A 22,784-nucleotide genomic window follows, 5' to 3' on the forward strand; every position below is an offset into this window, starting at 1 on the left:
TCAAAACAGGTTGTGGCGGCAGAGGAACGTCAGGTGCTGCGGAGCGGAAAACAGCAATTCTTGTCGGAGATTTAACCCTATAAGGGCCAAATAAATTAAAAAATTACGTTTCCAATTGCCAAATGCTTTTTATTACGTAGATTCAGTAACGTGTTTGAAACACACACACAAAAATCACAGAAGCAATTTCTGGTGGATGATTATATTTTATTAGTCATTATCTGCCCCTTGTGCAATACTCCATACCTTACACCTTTTAGGAGCATTGAGAAATAAAAAATAAATTCTGTCTTCCGCTTCTGACTCGCTGTCGGTAAAAATGTCATCACTATCTTCTTCACACTCTAAGAACTGGAACTCTTATTTCAAGAGTCAAACAGCCTAATTACTCCTGCAGATCTCACTTTACTCCTGCCATATGCGAGGAAGAGTGAAATGGCCTTTCAATCTTCCAAGAAAAAATGAGTAAAGTGAACATTCTACTCCTGCAGATTTAGATAGCGTTAAAGGTTGTTTTACTCCTGCGATAAAGAAATTATAACTTTCCGTACCACACATGTTTCTATTGTTGCTCGGGCAGCACAAGTGTCCGTATTGGACATTGAAGCAGGCTTCTTTTTCATTTTTTCCTCCTGTCTGCGTGATACCGCATTAAATAGTAGTAATCAGCTATCAAGGGTAAAGGCTTCCAGGCGTGTCGTCTGCTACTGTTTTCAACTACGAAACTGTCAACTGCTCAAACCAAATTTACCGGAAGAAATGAATAACCTACGACCATCTAACTTCACAAATGAACTTTATTATTTGAAAATAATTTATGCATTCACAAATACTTGATAGTTATCAAACTCATGCTCCCTCTTCTTTCTTTTTTTTTTTTGCGTTGCGCAACTGTTGCTCTCCTTGTTCAGTTCAAGCGCTGCGTTAGCTGTGCGTTGTTTGTTCTTGCGGCCTGTCAGTTACATCGTATTTCGCTTAGCAATCCTTTATTACCGCCGGCTTGACCTCTTAAACTACCCTGTTATATCATTATGAAATGCATCGCAAGCCTCAAGCCTTCGCAGTGTTCACCATTTGCAGCGCGCACACAGGATATGACCTGCAACTTGCTTTCAATGCTCGCTCGCCAACGGCATCAACGGTCTCCGGACAATAGTGGAGTCATTCAGGTAAGGTTCGCTTCTATTTTTTTTTTTCCGCAACTGCAAGTTTAAAATACACGCAAAAGCGTGTAGACTTCTGTTCATTAGCACATATTTTGAAGCCTCAGTTTTACCAAGCGCTATTTTCTTGTACTGGGAGCAGTGGCATTGTCGCTTGTTCGAACATGGGAGGCGCGTAGGCGCTATTTGTTTTGGCAGTGCTGTAACCGCTAATTTTCTTCCGTAGACACAGAAGTATGTGTTCTTGTGCATACATACTTTAATAACTTCCACTTTTTATCATCACAAATATGCATCGGCAGTCACGTTTACGTCCGGTTGAGTGAGGCATTAGTTTTGTTCCTTGCACTTCCAGGTGTACACTGTTTTTGAAAATGTTCTCCTGGAAGACAGCTGCTTGCTCAGGGTGGATGCTTGCTTGGTTGCTAAAGGCGTCCTGTGAACAGCATTAAGCTCGTAAGTGTGTTCTTCCGTCACATGATTCTCAAAAGGCACTACCATGATTAATGGTGATAAATGCTTTATTTGCCTACCTATGCTGTACAAGTGGAGGAACCGCGGCCTTATGCTAAGCACATGCCCACAAAGTGCGGTCAGCTGTTGCCATGGTCTCCTAGGCTGTTCTGTCCGAGGACGTCATTGCATATTAGGGCACTTCAGATGGGCAAGCAGCTTGAGTATGCGAATGTGTTTGCTTGCACTTTATGTTCTGAAGATTAGTGTCGTGTGTAGCAGCCAATCAAGGAAGTAATCGTGAGTTAATCCGAAGAAAATGAATTGTTCATTTTTAAATTCCTGGCATACTTTTTTCTTCTGCAGAAAAGTCACTTATAAACAGTATGCATACTCTTTTTATAGCTGCAGCATAGACATGCTGTTATAAAGCCACTTTGAAACCTCAAAAAAGTAAAGTTGCTATTTAGGTCATGCTCATAAGAAAGAGAAGCTGCTAAGAATGGCTCAAAAATTAATTGTCGAGTCATAAAGAATATTCTTTGTTGCTGTGCAAAATAGTGCAAAATGTCCTACATCTAAAAAAAAAATCTGGAAACATTTCAGTGACCTGCTGCGTGCTTGCTGAAACACACACACACAAAAAAAAGAAAATGAGGGTGGGGACCAATGTTGAGTGCACACAGGAAGTTGAGTAGCGGAGGAAGTCATCACCGAGCTCTATGACAGCAGACTTGGCATGGCAAGGAGTCATAGAGCACTGGCACGACAGTTTTGCATCGGCTTCAGCTCTTTCCACGCACTTTTGATGGCTTTCCATAACTCATCAGAATTTGCAGTGTGCAGGACCCTTTTTTGCAAATTGGCTTTTAATGCCTGAAATGTTTTCAGTGACTTTCAGATCAGCGACCTTAGGAAGCCAAGCTAGTGTAATGGGCTACAAAGCTTTTCAAGGTGCACTTTCACAATGTGCGCCGTGAGGATAGGGAAAGAATGCTGCGGCAGAAAATGCCCATTCTTGTAAGCCATGATTGACAGCTCTTAACCACACGGTCAGAGTAAAGAACACAAAAATGACGAACACAGGTGCTGAACTTCAATTTTATTCTGTAACCACTAATATTCTGCTTATATACCCATAAAGGCACTGACAAGTGGCGATTTTTGACACTTGTGGCAACAAAAACTAATGTGACAAATAAAAACCAAATAAAGTACCGAAAGGGCAAACCCGAACGAGGAGAGAACGAGATAGGCAAGTTATCTTTTAAGCCGCCAACACATGGAAAGTGGACTAATAAGCACAAAAAAAAATACAAATGTGGAAGGAGAGCAGAAAATGGATAGCAGAGGAAAAGGTAACAATTAGCACAGCAAAATGCATGAGATGAAGTGCACTAAAACTGAAAAAAAAAGCGTCATGAACAGCGACAATGAAGCCAACAATTGACATTGCCAAATGCAGAACACAAGCAGTACTAAATAGCTAAACCAAAGCAAATGAACGAAACGCGCATGATCAACAAGGGTGAAGTCAACAATTAACATAGCGAAAGGATGAAGATGAGGTGCATAAAACCAAACAAGAAAGATAAAATGTCAAGAAATGAATTCAACAAATGTAACAAAGCTAAAACCAGGCTAGATTAGAGAAGTCCATAAAGAAAGGCAATCTCTTTTTCCAAAAGTGAAATGGAGGGGGTGCTAACACAATCATCCTTGAGCCTCAAAATCTTGGCAGCTTCGACTATTTCATGTGTCAGCTTTACCAATGTGTTTTTAACACTGTTCTTTTTTTTTCAAAGATTGGGTGGCATGGCTTCTTTGAGTCAGTTCCTGCAGTGGACGGGCAGATTCCTGGGGGATTACCTGAGAAGTCATTTAATGCTCCATTAGCCTTTCATTGATGCATCAAAAAGGGCTTGTTTGTCCATGTATACCTTACGGCAAGTGAAATGCTTAGAGTGAGCGCCTTCTGTACACTGCCGCTAAGGGTTTTCTGTGCTTCTTGGTGCGGCATCTCTTCTTTTTCATTAACGATCCATGAAAGCTGCAATAGTTGCTCAGGGGCAGAAAAGAACGTCAACTCCTGCTTTCTTTTCACTCATCGTAAGGTTGTGGGAAATTTGGTGCATGCAACGAATCACTGCAACCTTTTTGCGTGGCCTGTGCACTTCAGCCAGTGGTTGTGTTTTTGCACTTGGTGTTTTTCAGCACTTTTTCTGCGACAGTGGAGAGGACTTGTAATGGGTACCCTGATTGCGTGAGCCTGCATACCTTTTTCAAGAAGCTTTCTTGCAATTTGTGCTCGCATGACTTGTTCAAGGCATTGACAAGGGCAGACTGGATGATATTTCTTTTGACCAGCTTTGGAACGAGCGGAGCTGCATGTTAGGAAGGGATTGTTTCCCCTTGGTCCAAATGCCCGGCACACATAACTGGGTGTAAAGAAGATTCTTAGTTCCAGGATGTGCATGGAATCATTGTCCGGCATTTCGTGCATAAATTTAAGGGGAGCCAGGACACTCTTAAGGACACTAAAAATTTCAGGTACTTCATGAAAAAAAGGCTTCCTTGTCACAGTCGAAAAGAACTAAGAAATCATCCACAAAGCAGAAAATATTTTTAACTTGTTAGTGTTTGAAATGGTTCCTGAGACTTTTGTCATGCATAGCTAAGAACAGATCACTGATAACGGGGCAATACATGATCCAATGCAGATCCTGTGACTTTGGATAAAGTGTAAACCATTCCATTCTAGAAATGTTGATTTTAGGTACACAGAAAGCATAACCAAGAAACCATCTACAGAGACACCACACTCATTCTGGAAGGATACTGCTCCAGGTTTGTCGATAGCTTCACGAACGCATTTCATGAGGTCCCCCATCTTGAGGTATAGAATAAAATAATTTTAACATCTGTAGAAAAACACGGTAGGCTTTCTTTCTATTCCAGTTCAAAGACCTAATGATTTCATCTGCATTCTTTACCAGAAAGGTATCATCGATAGAAAGCAATTTCTGGTTGCCTTGCAAATACATAGAGACGTCTTTCTGCCAGGTATCCTCCGAAACAATAACGCACAGAGGGCACGAGAGGTATATCTGGCAGAAAGACGTCACTATGTATTTGCATGGCAACCTGAAATTGCTTTTTATCGATGATCCCTTTCTGGTAAAGAATGCAGATGTAGTCATTAGGTTTTTGAACGGGAAAAGAAACAAAGCCTATCATGCCTTTTCTATAAATGCAAAAGGCTTGTTTTATTCTATACCTCAAGATGGACCTCATGAAATGCGTTCGCAAAGCTATTGACAGACATGGAACCATATCCTCCCAGAGTGAGTGTGGTGTCTCTGTAGATGGTCTCTTAGAATTGTTTTCTGTGTATCTAAAATAAACATTTGTAGAAAGGAATGATTCACACCTTATCCAAAAGCACGGGATCTGCATCATATCATGTATTACTTACTCCCTTGCTCAGTGATCTGTTCTTAGTTATGCATGACAGTAGTCTCAGGAATCACTTTGAAAACTCGCGAATTCAAAAAATTTTCTGCTTTAAGGACGACTTCTTAGTTAATTTAGACCGTGACGTAGAAACCTTTTTTCATGAAGTACCTGAAGTTTTGAGTGTCTTTAAGAGTATCCTGGCTCCCCTTGAATTAAAGCAAGAAATGCCAGACAATGATTCCATGTGCTTCTTGGAACTAAGCATCTGCACACCCAGTCACGTGAGCTGGGCATTTGAACCAAGGGGCAACTAGCCCTTCCTATAATATGACTCCGCTCGTTCAAAGCTGGTTAGAAGAAATATCATCCAGTCTGCCCTTGTCAATGCCCTGAACAAGTCATGCGAGCACAAATTACAAGAAAGCTTCTTGAAAAAGGTATGCAGGCTCACGCAATCAGGGTACACGTTACAAGTCCTTTCCACTGTCTCAGAAAAAGTGCTGAAGCACATAGGCAACACGATAATGTTCCAGGGATTCCTTACATGCACCAAACTTCCCACAACTTTACGACGAGTGAAAAGAAAGCAGGAGTTGACGTTGTTTTCTGCCCTCGAGCAACTATTGCAGCTTTGGTGAATCCTTAATGAAAAAGAAAAGCAAAAAAATAAATAAAAAAGAGGCCGCACTAAGAAGCACAGAAAACCCTTAGCAGCACATGCGGAAGGCGCTCACTCTAAGCCTTTCACTTGCCGTAAGCTATACATGGACCAAACTGGCCGATGAAGGCTAATGGAGCATTAAAATGACTTATCAGGAATCTGCCCGTCCACTGCAGGAACCGACTTAAAGAAGCCATGCCACCCAATCTTCGAAAAAAAAACTGTGTTAAAAACACATCGTTATAAGCTGACACATGAAATAGTTAAAGCTGCCAAGATTTTGAGGCTCAAGGATGATTGTGTTAGCACCCCCTCCATTTCACTCTTGTAAAAAAAGATTGCCTTTCTTTATGGACTTCTCTAATCTAGCCTGGTTTTAGCTTTATAACATTTGTTGAATTCATTTCTTGACATTTTATCTTTATTGTTTCTTTTTATGCACCTCATCTTCATCCTTTCGCAATGTAATTGTAGACTTCACCCTTGTTGCTCATGAGCATTTCCTTCATTTGCTTTGTTTTAGCTATTTAGTGCTCATCTTCTGCATTTAGCGGTCAATTGTTGGCTTCATCTTTCTTGTCATGCACTTTTTCTTTCAGTTTTAGTGTACTTCATCTCGTGCGTTTTGCTGTGTTAATTGTTAGCTTACGTCTGTTACCCATTTTCTGTTACCATTGCATTTTTTTTTTCTGTTATTAGTCCGTTGTTCCACGTGTTGGCGGCTTAAAAAATGATTTGCCTATTTTGTTCTCCCCTTGTTCGGGTTTGCTCTTACGGTACTTCTTTTTGTTTTTATTTGTCACAAGTGTCGAAAATCACCACTAGTCGGTGCCTTTATGGGTATATAAGCAGAGTATCGGTGGTTCCAGAATAATCTTAAAGTTCAGAGCCTGTGTTCGTCTTTTATGTGTTTACTCTGTTCGTGTGGTCAATTAAGCACTGTCAATCATGAATCATAACCATTAACCCGACAACTTTTTCTATCCTTGCAAGGTCCTTTTAGCAGGTGAGAAAGGAGCTGGTTGTAATGATTACAAAATAAGCTTGGGAGCTCAGCTGACCATCAATGCAGGGAAGAGGTGAGAGGCTGTCTTTGTGGTAACCTCCCCCCCCCCCCCCCCCTTCACATGTTTAAGGATTTTTGTGTGCTTGGCCTGAGGCCATTGACATAAAGAGGATCATACCTTAAAATAGCAGTATTTAATGAAAGTTACAGCCTTGGCAGCAAAACAAACATGGTATATAAGAAAGCAAGCCACAGGTCAAAATACAAAAGTATATTCATTTACTTTTTAGCAACTAGGCAGCACTCTTTTTGTTTCTAGGCCCACCCAGTACAGGCCCACCCAGTAATGCCTTAAAGTTAGGGCTTTTGTGTAGCCATCCTATCTGAATCCTGCTTTGTCATGCCTTTGCCTAATTAATTTATCTGACACATTAAGGCTCAGGGCAGCCTTTATCTCACCCCCTGTTACGAACAGGCTGTCACTAACAGAGGCAACAATTTGTAAATTCTTTTTGGTTGCTTTTTGGTGAGATAGTGGGAAGCATCTTTGATTTGGTCTTCATCCCGGTAAGTATGTATGATTATGCCCTCTGAAGCCTCAGCCACTCCAGTTGCTTTTCTGTAGTGCGCTGTCCAGTGATGTCCCTCTAATTCAGAACCTTTTCGCTTGAGGTATCGCGGCAGCCTTATAGGTCCGTAGCCATGCTGAAGCTCTAAGCAATGCATGTTGATAACTGTCCATTTTACAGATTGAAAAAGCGTTCACATCAGAAAGTGAGAAATGAACTATCCATAAATGGGTGTGTTTGGCCAGTGTTTTAAATTGCATTTCTTCAATTGTTTGCTGTATAGGACAGTCTTCAAAACATAAAATATGAGCAAGGCCGTTTGTCTACTCATGCTGCCTGTTCATCTGAAGTGTGCTAATGTGGAGTAACATCCTTAAAGAACAGCATAGCAGATGTGGGCATGCTATTCAACCCATGTACAACCTCTTGACCATTCACTTTGTGGCTAAGTGCAGTTACTACAGGCCTACTATTACCTTCCATGCTATGTGTGTTAATTGTTGCACTCCTTATTTAATCTTAAGAGAATGATCTGTGTAGGTAATTGCATAAAATGGATCACTACCTTATTTTGACAACTGATTTATTGCTATTGCTGCCATGCAGCATGTGACACTGATTGAGTGTAGAGTTCTCAAGCACTTCCTTCAGCCAATGCTTGGTTTAATAATTTTGTTGTCATTGTCTTGTGTTAAGTAATGGCAATAAATAGCGAACTGGTTGATCTTGTGCCCTTCCAGCAGGTCTGCTTCTGCTTGGCAGCACATGAGAATCAGTGATTCTTGTTTATAAGTCACTGTATCTGTTCTGTTCCCAAACATGTAATGGTACTCAAGGGGACTCAATCACAGTTCTTCAATGCTGTTTTTTTTGTAATACACTAGTTGACTTTGCTTTATATTTGATGATATGTATTCTTTCCTTGACTGTCATTGTGTATATCAGTGGGCCTCTTAGATTATCCACTGTCCGCAGGTCGCCTGAGTAAAGCCCAGCCATTTGTTTACTAGGGTTGCTCTGGCGTTAGTCTTTCTCCAGGTGGACAGTTCCGGGCTACCTGCTGGCTGCTAGACTTGCCAGGATGATTTTATGTTGGCTGCTCGCATCCAACTAGCAAACAACGGAGAGGTGATGGGGAGGTGAGGAATGTCTGCGGCTGTTTTTATTGACTAGGACCGCAGAGCTTCAGGTGAAATTATCTTTTGTTTTTAGGGTGTCTTTAATAATGTGCAGGCAGGTGCTCATTTCAGCTGATCTGCAGTGCTCATTTATTACATCTTTAACTGTCGCCGCATACATATTTTGTATGTGTGTGACATTGTCTCCCATCACATAATTTACAAGATCAGATGTACGTTCCATATTGAGCTTAATGAGTTCGGATTTTCAAATTATATTTGATCTGTCAAGTTCTAGCATCAACTTATTTTACAGCATTGTTCGAGAACCTTCTCGAGCGTGAGAGCAGACCTCAATTCCCTGTGCACTCAGGCATGCGCATTCATGCAAGTATATCGTCAGTATGCGACACACGGTCCGAGTGTTCCGTATTTACTTTTGTAGCGCAGTGGAAAGGACATACTTTGGTAATTGCTCAGAAATATTTTAAGATGTAACGCATGCATGCACTATCACATTTCACTTGATTCATTAAGGTTGTCACGACAGCTAACAACTGAGCATAAACTAGTTATTGCATTTCACTCCTCACACGTTAAATTATAAATCCTCGAAATTTGAGCTCATTCGGTGCAGCAGATAGTTTTAAAAATAATTTTTATTATTATTGAAATTGGCTTTCTGGTCTGGCAACCATTGGCTGCTCACGTCATGAGATATCATTCCCATGTCGTCTGCTATTCGCGATGTAGTCTATGTAGGCTGCACTTTTGCATTCATGCTTGGATGGTGGTCACAGATTTTTTTTTTTCAGCAAAAATATTTTATTCGCATATTCTCTTTTCTTTGAAAAGCCTTTACTATAATATGCGACTTTAGTGATCCTCGGACTTGTTTTGGGCTTCGTCTAGAGATTGCCGAGGAAGCTGAAATGGACGGGCTCATGCTGTATAATTCAGCATACAATCAGAAGCATATTATTCTTACGCTATGAGATTTAGCTTGTTTTAGCAACAAGCACTCACGCATATAAAAAGGTACTTGTCCGTTTCTTCCCGCCGTGTACCCGCGCCACGAAAGTGGGGAGGGGTTAGCATTATGTTCCTGATTGCTGAAGTATTGCCGTTGCTCTTTCGGTCCAAAAACTAAGAGTAAGCAAGCATTACCTTGAGGCGAGAGCATACCTTGCAACATTAAAGGAGCAGACAAAACTTTTAAACAAAGCAGTACCTCTTGACAACCTTCCATTGATCAGTTCCGTCGGTGTCGCGGGGCCGAAAACCTCACACTACGGTGATAGGTGCTGGTCGTGCTGGCGTCGTCGCCAGTGTAATGCGAAAAATCATGCGTCGATAAGCTAAAGCTGATAAGCTGACTGACCGTGCCTTATGCTGAAGAAAACATGCCTTATTCTATATTGCTTTTGTGCAGTAGCATCTTCATCAAGCGCTTTCGTCTGAGGGTCGGCCACTGAGTCAATCAACTCCCTCCCCCCCCCCCCTCCCTGCAAAGAAAAAAAAGTGTCCTTTGATATTGCAGCCTGCATTTCAGACGACGCTCCACCGTGCATAGTCTCCTGTCCGCAGTGATAAGAATGTTTTTAATATGAAAGCGCCTCTACTTTAATGAAACTTTAGCAGCACACCTCTGATTCGAATCCATTATGCAATTGGGGCTGGTACAAAAGCAGCCAATGGTGTGTGCTGTGCCTTCACTGTGGGGAACAACTGCTAGCATAACCAGCGTGGCAGTACGGCCTTGCATGTTGTTTTCCATGCATGATGGCTCACACGGGGAAGATTGGGAAAAAATAAGGTGATAGATAGTGCATGCATTTGGCATTTCTCAAATATTTCTGAGTGCTTCCGAAAACACATCCTTTTTTCACTGTGCAGAAAAATGAAGACGTGAAAAATTAATGCACTCATGATACTGATGTACTATCTTTGCCAGAAGTAACCAGGCTGCGTGTTCCGCTTCTCAGTCGGTTAGCAGAGAATTCATAAAACTTCTGATGCTGTAAATTGGTGCAACATAAATGAGAGCTCCTGTCTTCACTTGCCAAAAAGTTATGATCCTCAGGGGTTCCATGTTAGCTTCAGAATACAAGCAAGGAGCAAAACATGCAGCCTGGTTACTTTTGGCAAAGACGGTACGTGCACTTATTAATGTGCCTTCTCGAGTACGTACTGGGAGCTGCAACCCACGGCAATGCTCGAGAAGGTCCTCAAACAGCAAGTCAAGTAAAATCAGCTGAGTACGGACTTGAGAGATGAAACGTATTTTGCAAATAAATGGATTTAATGAGCATAGTATGATGCAAACATCTGCACTTGTAAATGGTGAGAAGACATGTTGCCCCACATACACAAAATAAGTAAGCAATGGCAATGGAAAGACACACAAGATGTCCACCACGACTGGCAGAAATAAGCACTATCCTTGAGATTGTACGAAATGTCTTGTTCACTGAAGTACCGCACATGCTCACCACTTCCATATAACCTCTGTTGTCTGCTAGCCGCCCAAGCGCAACCCACACTAAATCATCCTTGTGAGAGTGTGGCATTCAGTGGCATATCATCAGAGAAAAAATGACCCCCCCCCCCCCATACACACACAAAAATGTAAGAGCTGGCTCCACGCTCGGGCGCCCCTTAGGCTATAATAACTTAAGCCCAGTGACAAGGTGGCACGTATGCGGAAACTAACGATAAAAAAGAGTAAGCGTGACAAATGTCTCTTAAACGTAATTTATGTTCATTATTTTACATGTGTTTCCTGTGTTTTTGGTCATTTATTTTTAATGTGACAGTATTGAAGGCCCCGTTTCCCCAAAATCTTGCATTGTTGTTGGCAACGTCGTGAGCAAAAAAGTCACGAGCAGGGTTCTAGCATTTGGTAATAAGCAGGTGACATTTTTGTGGGTCAGGCATTGATTTTTGGTGTTAGTTTGTGTGGCATCATGAGGCCGCATGAGATGCCGAATTGCCTGGAGCTCCTTACGATTGAAGGGTGAGATGGGCCCTTCCGAGTCGCACTTTTGTGCAATGTTGCTAAAGCAGGTATATATATATCTATGTCAGGTTGTCTTTCAGATAATGTGGTAGCTTATCACTGTATGCTAATGAATGTTTGAGATAAATGGATCAGTGACGAAGCGAATAGCAGTATGCAGGTACGAAAAGGAGGGTCACCTTGTAGAAATGCAGACTGGAGACAGTCAAACTACCACATTATACCCTTAAAGGCAGACTTTAAGTATCCCTCCAGGTCTTAATTTTAATTTATTTATCCGAGGGCTGTTTTTAGAACCTGTTTTCCTTCCGGATTTGGTTTTCATTTATAATTGTGTGAATTTAAGGTAGTCTCATTTCTCGCAAGGGTGGAAGAACGGGCTAGTTGCTGGTTCATATTGGGAAAGGAAAAAATGATTGCACACTCGACAAAGTGCTGTGTTGTCATTTTTTGTTCATGTCTCAAAAATGCGCTGTTATTTTTTCTCAAGCTCTCTGTTCTTACTGAGCTTTTTCATTTCACCTCAGATGCATGACCTACAGTAATGAAGAAGGACATGCCTCTTTGTTTATGCCTTATCACTTAATGTTGTGGTATTATATTTTTTTTTTCTTATGTCTATAGCCCTGTGTTTTAGATAAAAAGAACGACCGAGGTTGCCCTGCTTTGTTATATTGAACAACAATGCACCATAAAGTCATCCCGCTGTCAAAACATGCATGAACATCAGAGCATATCCTACCTTCCGTTATCACTCTCAAAGAAAGTGTCTAGTATGCAGAAACAATAAGGCGGTAGGCATTGCTAGTGAAGTTAACTGCCGCCTGACCACATGCCCACAGGCTACGAGGTCAGCCACTCAGTGTGTATGTGCGTAAGGGCTGATGTGTTAGCAGAATTAGGGTAACAGCAGCTTCTCTACACTGCCAGGAAATGAACCACTGACAGGGTTTTAATTAGTTTGAATACTTGTCACGCAGTATGCTGTGTTGGTCCAACTATGCATCACCTTCTTAGTTGGATCTCTGCCTTCTCCACTACTGCAGAGTGTAGGTAGAGCAGTGTGTTATTAGTCTGTGCAGACGTAATTGAGTGGAAAGGTCGCTTTGTGGTCCAAGCAACAGCGATCCGATATCACCTTTCTTAAAGGTTGTTGGGCTGGTGGAGCGCATTACACGAATATTACATGTATAATGTATGTTCTGCATGCACATGTGCTTGGTAGCATTGCCGCAGTATCTTTGACTATTCAGGATTGATGACAAGAATGCCAGCCTACCTACCACCAGCTGTTGTGAACACCTCGATTACTATAGTATTGCGTTGCTACAGTGGCTTATCCACAACCAATGACTCGGTCAAAAGAACATAAGCACTCCAGAGAGCTTAGACGTTAGCTTGACAGGGTCAGGGTGCTTACTGAATTTGGTATGGCAAGCATCATGCAAAAAAGGAAGTGGTGGCAGTCCTAAAACTTTCACACTCTGCTAGATATAACTTCTTTTTTTTTTCATTATTTTGGCAGTGTGTGGATCTTGCATGAAAATAGCAATTATCAGTCAATTTCGCAAATATATTCGGTGGAATCAGCTGTGCAATACAGTATGATGCTATATCTGGCTAGTTGCACATACATTTAGGTTTTTTTTTATTCCGCAAGCTCGCCATAAGGCATATTATAAAAACCTATCTAAATTGTTTTCCATAGGTAACCGAAGAAGGCTCTTGCTCTTATCGTTGTCGTTGAGCCATTTGGAGAAGTCCTCTTGCCTTGTTGCAGTTAGTCCTATTTCCTGCTGAATCTGTCCTTGATGGTCCCTGCACAAGTGCACAGCAGGTGGCGAACATTCACTTCTGCAGCTGGTGTGCAACACTTCGGGCATGTGGCGGGTCCGATGTCTTCTTGAGATTCCCATCGGCATGTTACCGATGGGGTAAGGGCCGCTCCAGCTCTTATTCTTGTTTCTTGCTATTGTTGTCTGCAGTACTAAAACCTGGCTCCTCATCTCCCTGGTATATGAAGTAATCAATTACAGGCTCTGCATCTTAAATACCCATATATTTGAACCTTTGAACAACAACAGCATCTGGGGACATCACATGCAAAGATTTGAAAATACGCAAACAGACAGGCTAAAGTGACACTCCAAGCTAACCTCATGGTGTCATTACGCGGTTGACTGCTGCCATGCGCAAAGTACAGATGTGTCCGAATTGTTCTTTATATGCCACAGAGCTAGACGATAATGATGGCAACAGGCAGGGGCAGTACCTCGGGGTGTATGCAGGGCCACTGTACTATGCAGATTCCATTTCCTTCCAAATAACAGGTTCCAAATTTACAAGGAGCGGCTCATACATAAATGTAGCCCTTAGTCGAGTGTAAAAGGCACTCTATATTTCCTTGGTATGGATGATCAGGTCGTTTAGGCTTTTTGAGAAAATGTATTGCATAAAAGGGTTGCCCTTTCTCAGTATTATTTACACTTGGCAAAGTGCTAGACTGCATTATTTAAAGATAGTCTGCAGTCTACCTCTCCCTTCTTGCCACCCTGCTGAAAGATATTTGTTGTCTGTCTGTAGCAATGCATCCGTCTGTTGTTTCAGGCTACTAGGGAAAGTGACACTATGCACAGGCAACCGTAATAAGCATACTTATTGCGTCCCCACTAGCAACGTAAAGCAATTTGCCTTTACAGTGGTCTTGTTTATGCTCTTTCAGTTAATTGCTTGCCTTTTCATGATGCTATTTCCTTACACCTTCAGTTAAGATCACTGCAAAATTGCCATATATGTGCTCTGGGGGTGAAACCGCAGCCATCTGCTGGGAAAGAAATCACATGACTGCATTAATTTTGTAAGAACTGAATCTGCAGTTTTTACCACACATTAACGGTGCATTAGAAAGACACCAGTATCAGTTCTGAATGAGAAATGTAAACCTTACTAAATTTTATGGACATACGCACGTGAAAAGTGCTGGCCTTTACACATTCTTTAAACTGACCACTGAAAGTCAGCAACAGAGCTATCTATAGATACATACACCTTCACATTGTCCTTTTGTTTACTGTTAAATACAAATAAAGTCAGATATCCAAGCATTCAGGCGCCTGATGCAGTCATTGGTTGTGGGTGTGCCGCTTTAGGAATGCAATAATTAAGCAGTTGAGGTGTTCACGACAGCTGGTGGTTAGGTGGGTCGGTGTTTTTGTCGTCAACCCTCAACAGTTAAAGGCTAACCAAGCACATGTACATGCAGAACATCAATTGTACGCATAGTTTTTGTTTAAAGCATTCTAGCTGCACATCGAGCTTTAAATAAACTGATACCCAGTCGCCGTTGCTCTACTTTTGAAGCAACCTTTCTGCACAAGTAGATCTGCACATACCAACAAGCCTGGTAGGAAGTGGCTCTTTAGCATAATACCATCGGCTGCTGTCTAGTTTCAATTGATGAGTGTGCACTGCTCTACCTACAAAGGAGAGGTGCAGATTATTTGCTCTGTGTGCTATCTGCACGCTCCAGTAATTGAGAAGGTGCAGATCCAGTTGGGCAGGTGACACATTGTCATGTGACCAGTTCGGCTAACAAAGCATACTTCGTGGCTCGTATTCAAACTTATCAAAGCCCTGTTAGTGGTTGATCACTGCCAGTGTAGAATAGCACTAGTGAAGCTGCTGCTACCCTGACCCTGCTCACACTTCAGAAGTTTTGCCTAGCCGGCACACTGACGGACCAACTGATCGACCTTGCAGCCTGTAAGCATGTGCTCGGGCAGTGGTTAACTTTACTAGTGCTTCTGATTTATAGTTTCTTGCACTGTTTTTTACATGCTCGACACTTTCTTTGAGGATGATATTGGGAGTTAGGATGTACTCTGATCTTCATGCATGTTTTGACAGTAGGGTGACTTTATGGTGCATTGTTGTTCGTTATAACAAAGCAGGGTGACCTCAGTAGTTCTCTTTGTCTCAAACTCAAGGCTATAAACACATATTTTGACAGTAGCTCCACCCTCGATCACAATAAGCATTTGTTATAGCTGAGGCCAATATAGGTGGGCTCTACTTCAGAGCTAGAAAAAAGTAGTGAAACCAGTACCAACAAGTTCCATAAGTACTCACTGGTACCAAGCTGTCGAGGATTTTCTCTTTAGTCTGACATATCGAATACACACACATGTGGCAGCTGTTAAATTAGGTTAAAAAAAAAATAAAAACAACAGTAGGCGATAATGCGTAAACAAATTCATCTTCTTCATTGCTGTAGGTAATGCATCTGGGGTGGAATGAAAAAACTCAGTCAGAATAGAGAGCCTGGGGAAAAAAATAAACCGCACTCCTAAGACATTGAAAAAGAAAGAGATGACACGCAGCGCTTTGTCCTTGTCTCAAGAGAGTGCTGTCATTTTTTCCCAGAGATGAACTACCAGCTAGCTCGTTTTTCCACCCTTGCAGGAACAGAGACCACCTTAAATCGACGCGGTGCTACAAATGGAAACCAAGTCCGGAAGGAAAGCAGGTGTTAAAAATCTCTGAAAAATAAATTAAACCTAACCTTAAAACCTGCAGGGATACCTAAAGTCTGCCTTTAAGGGTATGCTGCTAGTTGCTTCGTCACTGATCCATTTATTTCAAACATTTATTAGCATACAGTGATAAGCTACCACATTATCTGAAAGACAACCTGATATATATATATATACTTGCTTTAACAATTGTATAAAAGTGCGACTCGGAGGGGCTTGATTGCCATCTCACTCTTCAATCACAAGGAGCTCCTAGCAATTCGACATCTCATGCGGCCTCATGATGCCACACAAACTAACACCAAAACTCAATGCCTGACCCACAAAAATGTCACCTGCTTATTACCAAATGCTAGAACCCTGCTTATGACTATTTGCTCACGACATTGTCAACAATAATGCAAAATTTTGGGGAGCATGGGGCCTTCAATACTGTCACATTAAAAATAAATGACCAAAAGCACAGCAAAAACAGGTAAAATAATGAATATAAATTACGTTTGAGACATTTGTCACACTTACTCTTCTTTTTTATTTTAGTTTCTGCATACTGTCTGCCTTTTGACTGCACTTAAGTTATCTCATTAGCCTACGGGGCGCCCGAGCGTGGAGCCAGCTCTTGCATTTTTCGGTGTGTAGGGGGGAGGGGGGCTACTTTTGGTTGCTCCAGAATGCGTTCATTTTTTCTCGACGATATGCTGCTGGATGCCAGACTTTCACAAGGACGATTTAGTGCGGGCTGCGCTTGGGTAGCTAGCAGACAACAGAGGTGATATGGAAGTGGTGAGCATGTGCGGTACTTCATTGAACACGACATATCGTACAATCTCAAGGATAGTGCTTATTTCTGCCACTCGTGATGGACATCATGTGTGCCTTTCCATTGCCATTGTTTACTTATTTTGTGTATGTGGGGCAACATATCTCTTCTCACCATTTAAAAGTGCAGATGTTTGCGTCATACTATGCGCATTAATCCGATTGATTTGTAAAATGCGTTTCATCTCAAGTCCATACTCGGTTTATTCTACATAGCTTGCTATTTGAGGGCTTTCTCGGGCATTAGCGTGGATTGCAGCTCCCCGTGCTTAGTCAGGAAGGCACATTAATTCGTACATGTACATCAGTATCATGAGTGCACTCATTTTTCACATCTTCATTTCATTTTTCTGCAAAGTGGAAAAAGGACGTGTTTTGGAAAACACTCAAATACTTGAGAAATGACCAATGCATGCACTATCTATGACTTTATTCGTTCCCAATCTTCCCCGTCATGCATCATGCATGGACACCAACATGCAAGGACTGTCACGTTGGTCATGCTAGCGGTTTCTCCACATTGACGGCACAGCACACACCATTGGCTGCTTTGGTACCAGCCCCAATTGCATAATGAATTCATACCTGCGGTGTGCAGCTTAACTTTTATTTAGGGTAGAGGCGCTTGCATATTAAAACATTCTTATCGACGTTATGCATGGATGACGGCATGCAACAGACACACTGTCGTGTCAGCTCTACCACATAGTGTCCTCTTTTCCCCTGATAGATTCCTAAGACTGCACTGCATTCCCATCCAGCAATGGAGCCAAAGTTCGAGCATCACCGATGCTGGCATCGACAAATCCCATTGATGCTCTCTCTCTCATGCTCCCTGTTTCCGCACTCCTTTTATGGTGAGCTTTGAGAAACTAAAATCAGCTTTAAACCTGTGCCCTTTTAGCCATTTAAAGCTGTGTCTAGCTGGGTCAAAGCTATTGCATGACCTTTCAATTTTTTTTAACATATGTTTTTGGACTCCTAAAATCGTGACTCCCATTTGAGAAACATTGCTTTTTGATGGCTGAAGTGAAACATGATAGTGCATGCATGTGGTACATCTCAAATATATCTGAGCTATTACCAGAGCATGTCCTCATTTCCACTGCATTGAAAAATAAAATACCATACACCCAGATTGTGCTTCACACACTGACGATATGCTTGCATGAATGCGCATGCCTGAGCATGTACTGAGGGCTATGATCTGATGTCACACTCGAGAAGGTCATTAAATGATACCATAAAATAAGCTGAGGCTATGTACTTGACAAATGAAAGATATATAGAGAATCCGAGTTCAGTGAGTTCATTATGAAATCGAAATCTGCAATTGTCAGTTGCCTGGTGGGAAAGAGTGCCGCATGCATATTATACGTATATAAGCAGCGACAGCTGACAAAGAAAAAGATACCATAGGTGGGCACCATGGATCAGCTAAGAGCACCTATGATGCCCTCGGATAAAAGAAATGTCGCATGATACTCCTGTCCTTCTAGTCAGTTTAAAAATAGTGCATAAATTTCTCACTTCTATATCACCTCTCCATTGTCTGCTAGTTGGAGGGCTGCAGCGAGCATAAAATAATCCTGCCATGTCTGGCTGCGAGTAGGTACAAACAAGACAAACATGAATAAAAATTGAAACCGCTGCTTATGCTTTCTCTAGTTTCGCTGGCTGCTAGCTTCCCTATGTAATTTGTCATTTGATAGATTTCATTACTACAAAAGCAGCGTCACTTCAATATTTACATTGTCATGGTCTTGCCTGAGTGGCAGTATTAACTTAAAATTGCATAGACATCATAATAATGCCACAGCATTCATGGCTTTATTCTGGATATAGTCTGATATAGGCATTTTGAGCAAAAATCATGGGCATATCTATAGCAGGTGGTGGTTGGCTGGTGACATGGCTGGACACTGCTCAGTGGTTGTGCATGTCACGAGTCTACATGACACGGCTAAAGGCCCGTTCACACTTGCGACTAGCAGCGGTCGCGCAACCGTTTTGTTCGAAAAGCGACAGTCGCAAATGGTCACATCGGTCGAAAAGCGACTGCCGCGGGCCGATCGGGCACTGCTCGAATTTTCAGTCGCGCGACCACTAGTCGCAAACCATTTCACCAATCAGCGAGGTCCCGGAGTACTTGATCGAGCACCTTCTAAATGCAATTAAAGAATACCCCTACCTTTTCAACAAACGGCTCCCGGAATTCAAAGGCAGGGAGATAGGATATGGCCTGGAAGGAGATTGGAAAGATATTTGGACTATCTGCTAAATACCATGAACTTTTGAGAAATGGGTTTTTCACGCAGGTGCAACATTTTATATTGACACCACGGTGATTGACATTGTCGATTCGTCGTCGGCGTTTTCCTGGAAACACGAGAGCGCGGCATGCGTACCGGCTCGCCTGAAAAAGCTGAAGTGTCTGGCAGGCGGCAGCTACCGACGTTTACTGTCATTGCCCAGCAGCTCTCCTACTCCCAACTCGTTCGGAACGAGAACAGAACGAGAAGGCGACTGTCGCAAGTGTGAACATCGGTAGTGGCGAGCTCCTCCCCTCTGGTCGCGCGACTGGTAGTCGCAAGTGTGAATAGACCTTAAGTTGGCAGATAGGAATTCTGGCTTTAACCAAGCCATTAAATGTGCCCGAGTGACCTAGGGGTAGCATGTCTTTGTCTGCATCCAAGGTTCTTTGGATCCAGTCAACCAGGCATCCCCAAGTGACTCAGGCAGGTTCAGATCTCTTGGTTAAAGCAGGTCTCTATATCTTTATGTGGTCTAACATAATGTGATGGCTTACAACTGCGTTAATGAGTATGCACAACATAATAGAATAAATTGTGGGGTTACGTAATTACCCTGTAGTGAAGTGTCTGTACATGAATGAGAATCCACACGGAAGCCCCAATGTGCTCCATCATACACTTAAGGTAGAGTTTAAAGGACCCCCGATTTTTTTGCGTGTTGTCTTTGTAACAGTGTGCATGACTATACATGGATTACCACATAGTATTTGTTTATGGCTGCTAAATAATACAATCTCTCCCATCATCTGTTTCAATTTCAATGCCATAGCAATGGCTGTGTCAGAAATCAGTATAGGTCATGGAAGGCATAAAAAACAAGAAACTGCAATATCTGCTTCATGATTTTATTCACTATATCGCTGAAGCTAGCCTGGTTCAGGAGCAGTCATCACACCGAACGTGCCTTTATGACCTTCTTGATATTTGACACAAAAGCCTTCTTCTCCTGGATTCTAAATATAACTAAACTCAAGGATTCATTCAAGTTATTAACACGAAAGCGTTACTTCGCTATGTTCACAGATTTCTGTCCGTAGACCGCACCCGCAAAATCGTGTCCGCAGCAGTTGCCAGTAATTAAGAAACGTGAGAGGTTAATGAGTGGTGTCAATCGATAGAGGCTAACATAATGTTGCTGCCGAAAAATAGGCCAGTAAGCTAGTTAGGTAATTAATTACAGGCAAAAAATGTAAAAGTTCTCTGCAGCAGTTGTGAGTAATTGAGAAGTGGTAGAGGTTAATGAGTCCAATTGATAGAGGGTGACGTAGTGTTGTGTCCGAAATAATAATTAGGCCAATAAGGTAATTAGGTAATTAATTAGAGGCAAAACATGCAAAATCGTGTCCGTAGCAGTTGTGTGTGATTGAGAAATTGTAGATGTTAATGAGTGGTGTTAATCGATAGAGGGTGATGTAATGTGTGCAAAGAATTAGGCCATTAAGGTAATTAGGTAATTAATTAGAGGCAAAAAATGAAACAGTAAAAGCAAAAATGGTCTCATTAGCTAATGGCTTGGTGCCACATTTGAATGTATCAAATACTAAAATAATTAAACCAGTGAATTAAGGTGACTTCAAGTATGTGACATTACACAACCTGAAGTCGAGCTAAAAAAGGGCATATGAAGGGATTAGCATGCAATTTCAAAGTACCAAAGACTAAAGTAGTTAAGGCAGTCAATTAGAGTGGCGTCAAAGGTGTGACGTCACGCAACTGGAAATAGAGCTGAAAAAGGGCATAGGAAGGGATTGTGCAATTTGAAAGTACCAAAGACTAAAATGAATAAACAAGAAGTGGATAATGTGAGCTAGAGGCTGTGACGTCACACTACCAACCGGAAGTCTAGCTGAAGAAGGGCATAGGAAGGGATTGGTGCACAATTTGAAAGTACCAAAGAAAATGGGTAAACAATAAGTGAATTAAGCAAACAGAAGCAACCAACAGCAGATTCCATGCTTTTGCAATACTCCAATTCAGATTCTGCAGCACTGTTTTTAGTTATAGATGGATGCCACTCTGCAGAAGCGGCCTCAGTAAACTCCAGAGGGAGTGCAGGTTCGCCAGTACAGCTGCATGTGTTCTACATCCAAAGCCAATTCTCGAGCAACAAACTCTCCAGTGCCGGCCAGGCTTGTGTTTAGCCTCTAAGGAACTAGCATAGTGGTATTCCCACTTGAGGTATAGCAAATTGGCAGTCAGAATAAATGAGGTATGTGGATTTCTAGATCACTAGCTTTGTTTAATGATTTGGAATGAAAAGTCTACACTTGGTCATGATGTGCCACTGCTAGGGCATACCTAGGTGGCGACCCCAGGCCTTCACACCAAGTCTTGTTTTGTTGCATTAGCTGTAGGTTAAAATGAAAACTTGAGATTAGGAGTATGTTTAGTTGCTTATAATGGTTTGCTTTAACCTCCCTTGCATTGTTTTCATTCTATATGCAGGCACCTGGAAAATGCAAGGATATCTTGAGCGGCTTCACTCGGCTCCGCAAGTTGCGATGTGGTCGAGCGGCAGGATCACTTGGTTAAAACTTTGCTCACAGGATCACTTGGCTTGTAGCAGTGTTCTGGGCATCTAATGCCAAGTAGACTGTGCTGTCGAAAACACTGATGGGCCTAGACCTCACCGAGCATATCCCAAATGTATTGCTGGCATGCACAGCTATTGTGAGAAAATAAAAGCTGTCATCAGCGTGCTTTTGCATCCCTATTTATTGAAGCACCGATTTCACATCACAGACTGTTGTGTGTATGGTGCAAGAAGTGTGGAAAAAATTTGTACATTCACCATTGAACAGTGTGTATGGAAATACTGTGCACCGTTTTGCAGAGGAAGGTATGGCCAAAGTGAGTCCTGCAAAACGTATGGCTGGAACTGGTTTAAAAAATGGTAGGATATGTAAAACAGGCCATGAAATTCCATCAAAAGGAGTAAAAGCTCCTTGAAGGAGTACAGGCACTCCTATCAGTGGAGTCCTTGAACTCCTCCTGGAAGAGTTGCAGGACGCTACTACAGTGTGTAGTTTTACTCCTTTCGGAGGAGTACCTTTACTCTATTCACAGGAGTAGCGCAGTACTCCATCAGTGGAGTCCGATTACTCTATGGCTAGAGAGAGTTCTTTTACTCTGGAAAAAGGAGTCGTATATGGGACAAGCGAAAACTCCTCCAAATGGAGTTCTAGTACTCCTTCTGTTCTTAGAGTGCACTTGAAGAACAAAAAAACGGCATCGTCATCAATAAATTCTGTCTTCCGCTTCTGACTCGCTGTCGGTAAAAATGTCATCACTATCCTCTTCACTTGAAGAACAAAAAAAAAAAGCGGCATCGTCATCACTTGCGCCTGTACCATAGTGTATATATTTCTTTTATTTTTACCTACCCTTTTCTTTCTCCCTATCACTCACCTCTTTGATTTCCTCTACCTTCTCCTCGTTATCCCTCTATTTCCGCCGCCCCAGTTCAGGTGCTTCAGATATGAGATAGTAGATACCGGGGCTGGCAAACATCTTTTCTTTCCTTTTGTACATACAATAAATAACCACTACAACAACAACAACTTGCGCTATCATACGACGCTTTAAACAACGCCATAACAGCAGTATATCAGTGGTGCCAGGACTGGCAAATGAATATCAATTTTAAACAGTCTGTTCTTTTATCTATAACAAG

General features: G+C 42.0%; 1 protein-coding gene and 2 long non-coding RNA genes across 4 annotated transcripts in view; 2 read left to right on the forward strand and 1 right to left on the reverse strand.

Annotated features, from left to right (window-relative positions):
* The window catches only part of LOC146208401 (uncharacterized), a 73,578-nt gene that overhangs the window by 19,716 nt on the left and 31,078 nt on the right, over positions 1-22,784 (forward strand). The gene's annotated exons all lie outside the window — the stretch shown is intronic.
* Positions 1-22,784, reverse strand: part of LOC146208402 (uncharacterized) — a 45,526-nt gene that overhangs the window by 15,903 nt on the left and 6,839 nt on the right. The window lies entirely within an intron of this gene.
* LOC146208403 (uncharacterized) lies at positions 358-21,628 on the forward strand. Of its 2 annotated transcripts, none has more exons than XR_014703378.1 (4): positions 358-1,169; positions 1,519-1,619; positions 8,336-8,447; positions 21,557-21,628. It is a non-coding gene; the product is annotated as an uncharacterized LOC146208403 (long non-coding RNA). The 2 variants fall into 2 exon arrangements; XR_014703379.1 differs by lacking the exon at positions 358-1,169 and adding an exon at positions 1,187-1,397.

The sequence above is a fragment of the Amblyomma maculatum genome, chromosome 1, assembly GCF_055883805.1.
Source record: "Amblyomma maculatum isolate TAMU_Amacu chromosome 1, ASM5588380v1, whole genome shotgun sequence".
NCBI lineage: Eukaryota > Metazoa > Arthropoda > Arachnida > Ixodida > Ixodidae > Amblyomma > Amblyomma maculatum.